Source organism: Salvelinus sp. IW2-2015, unplaced genomic scaffold, assembly GCF_002910315.2.
Source record: "Salvelinus sp. IW2-2015 unplaced genomic scaffold, ASM291031v2 Un_scaffold7374, whole genome shotgun sequence".
In the NCBI taxonomy this organism is placed as follows: Eukaryota; Metazoa; Chordata; class Actinopteri; order Salmoniformes; family Salmonidae; genus Salvelinus; species Salvelinus sp. IW2-2015.
The window spans coordinates 6,041-14,522 of NW_019948634.1; the positions used below are offsets into that span (position 1 = coordinate 6,041).

An 8,482-nucleotide genomic window follows, 5' to 3' on the forward strand; every position below is an offset into this window, starting at 1 on the left:
GGTGATACTGATGATACTTTGTTGCCACCAGCATGTTTTTTGACCATAGCAGTTATGATAATTAATCTATAGCAGGTTATGATAATTATATCATGTAGCACTTAGTATAATTACAGACAGTTAGTATAATTAACATAAACAGGTTACCGATAATTAAATAGCAGGTTAGATAATAACATTGCAGGTTAGATAATTTAACTGCAGTTAGGAGAATTAATCATAGCAGTATATGATAATTAACATCGCTTAGGATACAGTTTAAGGATAAGTAATAGGCAGTAATAATTAACAAAGCAGCTTACGATATATTAACATAGCAGATGTTAGATAAATTATACATGCAGTTTAGGATAATTTAAACAGGCAGTGTTAGTCGATAATTAACATCCGTTATGAATTAATGCAGGTTAGGAAAATAGGTTAGTAATAACATTAACAGAATTACAGGTTAGATAGATAACATAGCAGTTAGTAATTAACGGCAGGTAGGATAATTAACATAGCAGTTCGATAATTAACATTAGCAGGTTAGGATAATTAACATGCAGTGAATTTAGATAGTAACATAGCAGTTAGGATAATTAACATGCAGGTTAGGATAATTACATAGCAGTGGATAATTAACATAGCAGGTTAGGATATCTAACATAGGCAGGTTAGGAAATTAACATAAGCAGGTTAGGATAATTAACATAGCAGGTTAGGATAATTAACATCAAGGTTAGATAATAACATGGCAGTTAGGATAATTAACTAGACTAGAATACATGCAGGTTAGGATAATTAACATGGCAGGTTAGGATAATTAACATGGCAGGGTAGAGATAATTTAACATAGGCAGGTTAGATAATTAACATAGCAGTAGGAATTACATGGCAGTTAGATAATTAAACATAGCAGGTTAGGATGAATTAACATGGCAGGTTAGGATAATTAACATAGCAGGTTAGGATAATTAACATTGGCATAGGATAATAACATAGCAGGTTATGATAATTAACATAGCATTAGGATAATAACATAGCAGGTTAAGATTAATTAACATAGCAGGTTAGGATAATTAACATGGCAGGTTAGGATAATTAACATGGCAGGTTAGGATAATAACATGGCAGGTAGGATAATTAACATAGCAATTAGGATAATTAACATAGCAGGTTAGGATAATTAACATAGCAGGTTAGATAATTAACATAGCAGGTTAGGATAATTAACATAGCAGGTTAGGATAATAACATGCAGTGAATAACATAACAGTTGATAATTAACATGGCAGTTAGATAATTAACATAGCAGGTTAGGATAATTAACATAGCAGGTAAGGGATAATTAACATAGCAGGTTAGGATAATTAACATGGCCAGTTAGGATTAATTAACTCAGTAGATAATTAACATAGCAGCGTAGGATAATAACATGGCAGGTAGATAATTAACATAGCAGTTAGATAATTAACATGGCAGGTTAGGATAATAACATAGCAGGGTTAGATAAAGATTAACATAGCAGGTAAGGAAATTAAACATAGGCAGTTAGATAATTACATAGCAGTTAGGATAATAACATAGCAGGTTAGGATAATTAACATGGCAGGTTAGGATAATTAACATGCAGGTTAGGATAATTAACATGCGCGTTAGAGAATTAAACAAGCATAGGATAATTAAGTGTGCAGGTGTAGGAGAATATAACATATAGTTAGATAATACATAACAGGTAGATAATTAACATGGGCAGGTTTAGGATAATTAACATGTGCATGTTAGGATAATAACATAACAGGTTAGTGATAATTAAACATGGCGGTTAGGAAATTTTAATATAGCAGTTAGATAGAATTAACATGGGCATTTATGATAATTACATCTAAACAGGTTAGGATAATTAACCATAACAGGTTAGATAACTTAACATTAGCAGGTAAGGATAATTAACATAGCAGGTTGGATAATTAACATGTGCAGGTTCAGGATAATTAACCTATAGCAGTTAGGATAATTAACATAGGCAGTATAGATAATTTACAACATGCAGTGGTTACTGATAATTAACATAGCAGGTTAGGATAATTAACATAGCAGGTTAGGATAATTAACATGGCAGGTTAGGATAATTAACATGGCAGGTTAGGTGAATTAAGATAGCAGGTTAGGAGGATGAGGTTAAGGTTAGGAAAAGGGTTAGCTACAATGCTACAGTTGTCAACAGCTGTTGTCCCTGACGCGACCACTAATTGGCGCTGTAGGCCTAACTCCATCTAGACACAACCGGTAGAAAGGTAAACAAACCATTTCTGGTGACAAATCATCAGTAAAGAGTACAAGCCTTTCTAACAGACTGCTCTGTCCAATCAAATGGATGGGTGTGCTTCTCCAGACTGACATCAATGCACTTTGATCGGTCCAATCAAATGGATGGGTGTGCTTCTCCAGACTGACATCCATACACTTTGATTGGTCCAGGAAGAGGCTTCTACCCAGCAGTTAAAGGCCCAGTGCAGCCGTTTTTATATCAATATCAAATCATTTCTGGGAAACAATTAAGAACCTTACTGTACTAGTTTTCCATTGAAATGGACAAAAAAATAGCTTTTTTGTTGTTGCGAGAGAAAAAAAACGATTTCTCAAGAAGATTTTGGCTAGGACTCTCTGGGTCTGAGTGAGGAGGAGGAACACTGGAAACTAGATGTTATTGGTAGATAGGTTTGGAACTCTCTTTCTGATTGGTCTGTTAAACCAATTTAACGCCTGGTGATGTCACCAGGCAAGCCGAGACTCCCGCCCATGTAAACCTGCTGATCAGAAAGTTCTGTGTAGGTTATATTTTCAACCATTCAACTATCAGGAAATAACACTGATCAAATGTTTTCACACTTTTACAGTGTTAGTTTCATCAGCTGTTGTACAATATTATACAAAGCACAGGGGGAAAAAACTACATTTTGACTGCACTGGGCCTTTATCAGATTTAATCACAACCAACGAATGGCAAAGCAGAGTCTTTTTAAAGCCATGATCTTAAATGGGGAAACGTAAGTATTTATTGAACAGGCTGGACTGCTGATAAACACTGAATTAACACGCATGAAGGTATATTATAGTCTATTTCACCACACGCTGAGGTATATTATATTCTATTTCACCACAGCTGAAGGTATATTATAGTTCTATTTCACCACAGCTGAAGGTATATTATAGTTCTATTTCACCACAGCTGAAGGTATATTTATAGCTTCTATATTCTTACACCACAGCTGAAGGTATATTATAGTTCTATTCCACCACAGCTTGAAGGTATATTATAGTTCTATTTACCCACAGCTGAAGGTATATTATAGGTCTATTACACCACAGCTGAAGGTTATTTAGTTCATTACCCACAGCTGAAGGTATATTATAGTTCTATTCACCACAAGCTGAAGGTATATTATAGTTCTATTTCACCACAGCTGAAGGTATATTATAGTTCTATTCCACCACAGCTGAAGGTATATTATAGTATATCTACAGTCCACAAAACAACTGGAGTACAAAACAGAACGGGGAGAGCATCGACATCTACAGTATCTGCAAAACACAGCAGTAATTACTATACTGTATACTACAGTTTTATTTTCTTTTATACTATGGTAACTGTAAGTATTACTGAATACTACAGTAAATACTATAGTATTCACTGCAGTTTTTGTGGACTTTAGTCCACAGAACCACTACAGCGAATACTATAGTATTTATACCATAGAATACTGTAGTATTTATACCATAGAATACTGTAGTATTTATACATAGAATACTGTAGTATTTATACATAGAATGCTATAGCATTTTTTTTATGTCTTCTGTGTGACATTTAATATTGCTTGTAATTTGTATTACAGTATATTATAGAGACCATCCAATAAGACGAACGTAATGGAGGAATAGAAAACACACGGACCTGGTTGATAAAGACCAGGACTTCTCCATGACTACTGCGTTACTGACCTGTTTCTCCTGCAGAGATTGTGGATGAACATCCATGACTACTGCGTTACTGACCTGTTTCTCCTGCAGAGATTGTGAATGGAAACATCCATGACTACTGCATTACTGACCTGTTTTCTCCTGCAGAGATTGTGAATGGAAACATCCATGACTACTGCGTTACTGACCTGTTTCTCCTGCAGAGATTGTGGATGGAAACATCCATGACTACTGCGTTACTGACCTGTTTCTCCTGCAGAGATTGTGGATGGAAACATCCATGACTACTGCGTTACTGACCTGTTTCTTCCTGCAGAGATTGTGGATGAAACATCCATGACTACTGCGTTACTGACCTGTTTCTCCTGCAGAGATTGTGGATGGAAACATCCATGACTACTGCGTTACTGACTGTTTCTCCTGCAGAGATTGTGGATGGAAACATCCATGACTACTGTATTACTGACCTGTTTCTCCTGCAGAGATTGTGGATGGAACATCCACTGACTACTGCGTTACTGACTGTTTCTCCTGCAGAGATTGTGGATGGAAACATCATGACTACTGCGTTACTGACCTGTTTCTCCTGCAGAGATTGTGAATGGAAACATCCACGACTACTGCATTACTGACCTGTTTCTCCTGCAGAGATTGTGGATGGAAACATTTAAGATGACTCTGGGAATGATCTGGACCATCATCCTGCGATTCGCCATCCAAGACATCTCAGTGGAAGGTTGTTAATATAGCCATATAGTTATAGTGTATAGTATGTTATCTCCATGGAAGGTTAGTTAATATAGTCATGTAGTTATAGTGTATAGTATGTTATCTCCATGGAAGGTTAGTTAATATAGTCATGTAGTTATAGTGTATAAGTATGTTATTCCATGGAAGGTTAGTTAATACAGTCATGTAGTTATATGTATAGTATGTTATCTCCGTGAAAGGTTAGTTAATACAGTCATGTAGTTATAGTGTATAGTATGTTATCTCCGTGGAAGGTTAGTTAATACAGTCAGGTAGTTATAGTGTATAGTATGTTATCTCCATGGAAGGTTGTTAATATAGTCATGTAGTTATAGTGTATAGATGTTATCTCCATGGAAGGTTAGTTAATACAGTCATGTAGTTATAGTGGTATGTATAGTATGTTTATCTCCATGGAAGGTTAGTATTACAGTCATGTGTAGTTATAGTGTATAGTATGTTATCTCCATGGGAGGTTAGTTAATATAGTCATATAGTTATAGTGGTATGTATAGTATGTTATCTCCATGGAAGGTTGTTAATATAGTCATTAGTTATAGTGTTATAGTGTGTTATTCTCCATGGAAGGTTAGTTAATATAGCCATGTAGTATTTAGTGTATAGTGTGTTATCTCCATGGAAGGTTAGTTAGCAGGGTTGTTATGTGTTATAGAGTTATGTTTATCATGTTGATATATAGTTACTGTTATGTTGGTGTGGATTACTGTTAATATAGTCATAAGTTATAGTGTTGTATAGTGTGTTATCTCCATGGAAGTTACGTTAAATGCATTAGTATAGTATAGTTATGTTTATCTCCATGGAGTTTTAATAGTCATATAGTTATAGTGTATAGTATGTTATCTCCATGGAAGGTTAGTTAATATATCATGTATTATAGTGTATAGTTGTTATCTCCATGGAAGGTTAGTTAATATAGTCAGTAGTTATAGGTGTATAGTTGTTATCTTCCAGGAGTTAGTTAATATAGCCATGTATGTATAGTGTATAGTATGTTATTCTCCATGGAAGGTTAGTTAAATAGTCATGTAGTTAAGTGTATAGTGTGTTATCTCCATGGAAGGTTAGTTAATACAGTCATGTATTATAGTGATATGTGTTATCTCCATGGAAGTTAGTTAATATAGTCATGTAGTATATAGATGTATAGATGTTATCTCCATGAAGGTTAGTTAATATAGTCATGTAGTTATAGTGGCTATGTTATCTCCATGGAAGGTTAGTTTAATATAGTCATGTAGTTATAGTGTATGTATAGTATGTTACTCTCCTGGAAGGTTAGTTAATATAGCCATTAGTTATAGTGTATAGTATGTTATCTCCATGGAAGGTTAGTTATATATCAGGTAGTTATAGTGTATAGTATGTTATCTCCATGGAAGGTTAGTTAATATAGTCATGTAGTTATAGTGATAGTATTTATCTCCTGGAAGGTTTAGTTAATATAGCATATAGTTATAGTGTATAGTATGTTATCTCCATGGAAGGTTAGTTAATATAGTCATTAGTTATAGTGTATGTTGTATCTCCATGAAGGTTAGTTAAACAGTCATGTAGTTATATGTATAGTATTTATCTCCATGGAAGTTAGTTAATATAGTCAGTGTAGTTATAGTGTATAGTATGTTATCTCCATGGAAGGTTAGTTAATATATCATGTATTATAGTTATAGTATTTATAAGTTAGTTAATATAGTCAGGTATTATAGTGTATGTATAGTATGTTACTCCATGGAAGGTTAGTTAATATAGTCATGTAGTTAAGTGATATAGTATGTTATCTCCATGGAAGGTTAGTTAATACAGTCATGTAGTTATAGTGATAGTATGTTATCTCCATGGAAGTTAGTTAATACAGTCATGTAGTTATAGTGTATAGTATGTTATCTCCATGGAAGTTAGTTAATATAGTCAGTAGTTATAGTGTATAGTATGTTATCTCCATGGAAGGTTAGTATATATCATTAGTATAGTTAGTATGTAGCTCCATAAGGTTATATATATTAGTAGTATAGTTATAGTATGTTATCTCCATGGAAGGTTAGTTAATATAGTCAGGTAGTTATAGTGTATAGTATGTTATCTCCATGGAAGCTTAGTTAATATAGTCATGTAGTTATAGTGTATAGTATGTTATCTCCATGGAAGGTTAGTTAATATAGTCAGGTAGTTATAGTGTATAGTATGTTATCTCCGTGGAAGGTAGTTAATATAGTCATGTAGTTTAAGTGTATAGTATGTTATCTCCATGGAAGGTAGTTAATATAGTCATGTAGTTATAGTGTATAGTATGTTATCTCCATGGAAGGTTAGTTAATATAGTCATGTAGTTTATAGTGTATAGTATGTTATCTCCATGGAAGGTTAGTTAATATAGTCATGTAGTTATAGTGTATAGTATGTTATCTCCGTGGAAGGTTAGTTAATATAGCCATATAGTTATAGTGTATAGTATGTTATCTCCATGGAAGTTAGTTAATATAGTCATGTAGTTATAGTGTATAGTATGTTATCTCCATGGAAGTTAGTTAATATAGTCATGTATTTATAGTGTATAGTATTTTATCTCCGCTGAAGGTAGTTAATATAGTCAGGTAGTTATATGGAGGAAAACCTCTAACACCAGGTCCTATTGGACTGTATGTGCTATTCATGAATTAGACATTAGACACATCAGGCCAGTTTCATGAATTAGACATTAGAAACACATCAGGCCAGTTTCATGAATTAGATATTAGAACACATCAGGCCAGTTTCCTGAATTAGACATTAGAACACATCAGGCCAGTTTCATGAATAGACATTAGAACACATCAGGCCAGTTTCATGAATTAGATATTAGAACACATCAGGCCAGTTTCCTGAATTAGACATTAGAACACATCAGGCCAGTTTCATGAATTAGACATTAGAACACATCAGGCCAGTTTCATGAATTAGATATTAGAACACATCAGGCCAGTTTCATGAATTAGATATTAGAACACATCAGGCCAGTTCATGAATTAGACATTAGAACACATCAGGCCAGTTTCATGAATATGATATTAGAACACATCAGACCAGTTTCATGAATTAGACATTAGAACACATCAGGCCAGTTTCCTGAATTAGATATTAGAACACATCAGGCCAGTTTCATGAATTAGACATTAGAACACATCAGGCCAGGTTCCTACACCCAGATTTCAGACTTGTCTTGGACCAAAAAGCATCAATGGTAGATTCTCCATTAAAAGTGAATCTTAGTACAGGACTAGTCTGTGTCTGGAAACCGCCCGTAATGAATGTGGCTGTCGTAGAATAACAGCATACAGCACATAACATGGATCTTCAGAGTGTTTGATAGAGCCAGGACTGTACGTTTGTCACACAATAAAACAACACAATGTTCTCTCCTGTAGAAACCTCTGCTAAGGAGGGGCTTCTTCTATGGTGCCAGAGAAAGACTGCCCCCTACAGGAATGTCAATGTCCAGAACTTCCATGTCAAGTGAGTCCATTTACTGAGTGAGATTCAAGACATTTACATTACCCTTCTCTGCCTGCAAAGAGAGAGAGAGAGAGAGAGAGAGAGAGAGAGAGGTGGAGAGCGAGGGAAAGAGGAGAGAGGAGGAGGAAGAGGAGGAGGAGAGAGAGAGAGAGAGAGAGAGAACGAGAGAGAAGAGAGAGAGAGAGAGAGAGAGAGAGAGAGAGAGAAGAGAGAGAGAGAAAGAGAGAGAGAGAAGAGAGAGAGAGAGAGATAGATC

General features: G+C 34.8%; 1 long non-coding RNA gene across 1 annotated transcript; it reads left to right on the forward strand.

Annotated features, from left to right (window-relative positions):
• The first annotated feature begins 897 nt into the window (after positions 1-897).
• On the forward strand, positions 898-2,126 carry LOC139027085 (uncharacterized). The gene is made up of 3 exons (XR_011479119.1): positions 898-946; positions 1,052-1,180; positions 2,061-2,126. It is a non-coding gene; the product is annotated as an uncharacterized lncRNA (long non-coding RNA).
• The last annotated feature ends 6,356 nt before the right edge of the window (positions 2,127-8,482 follow it).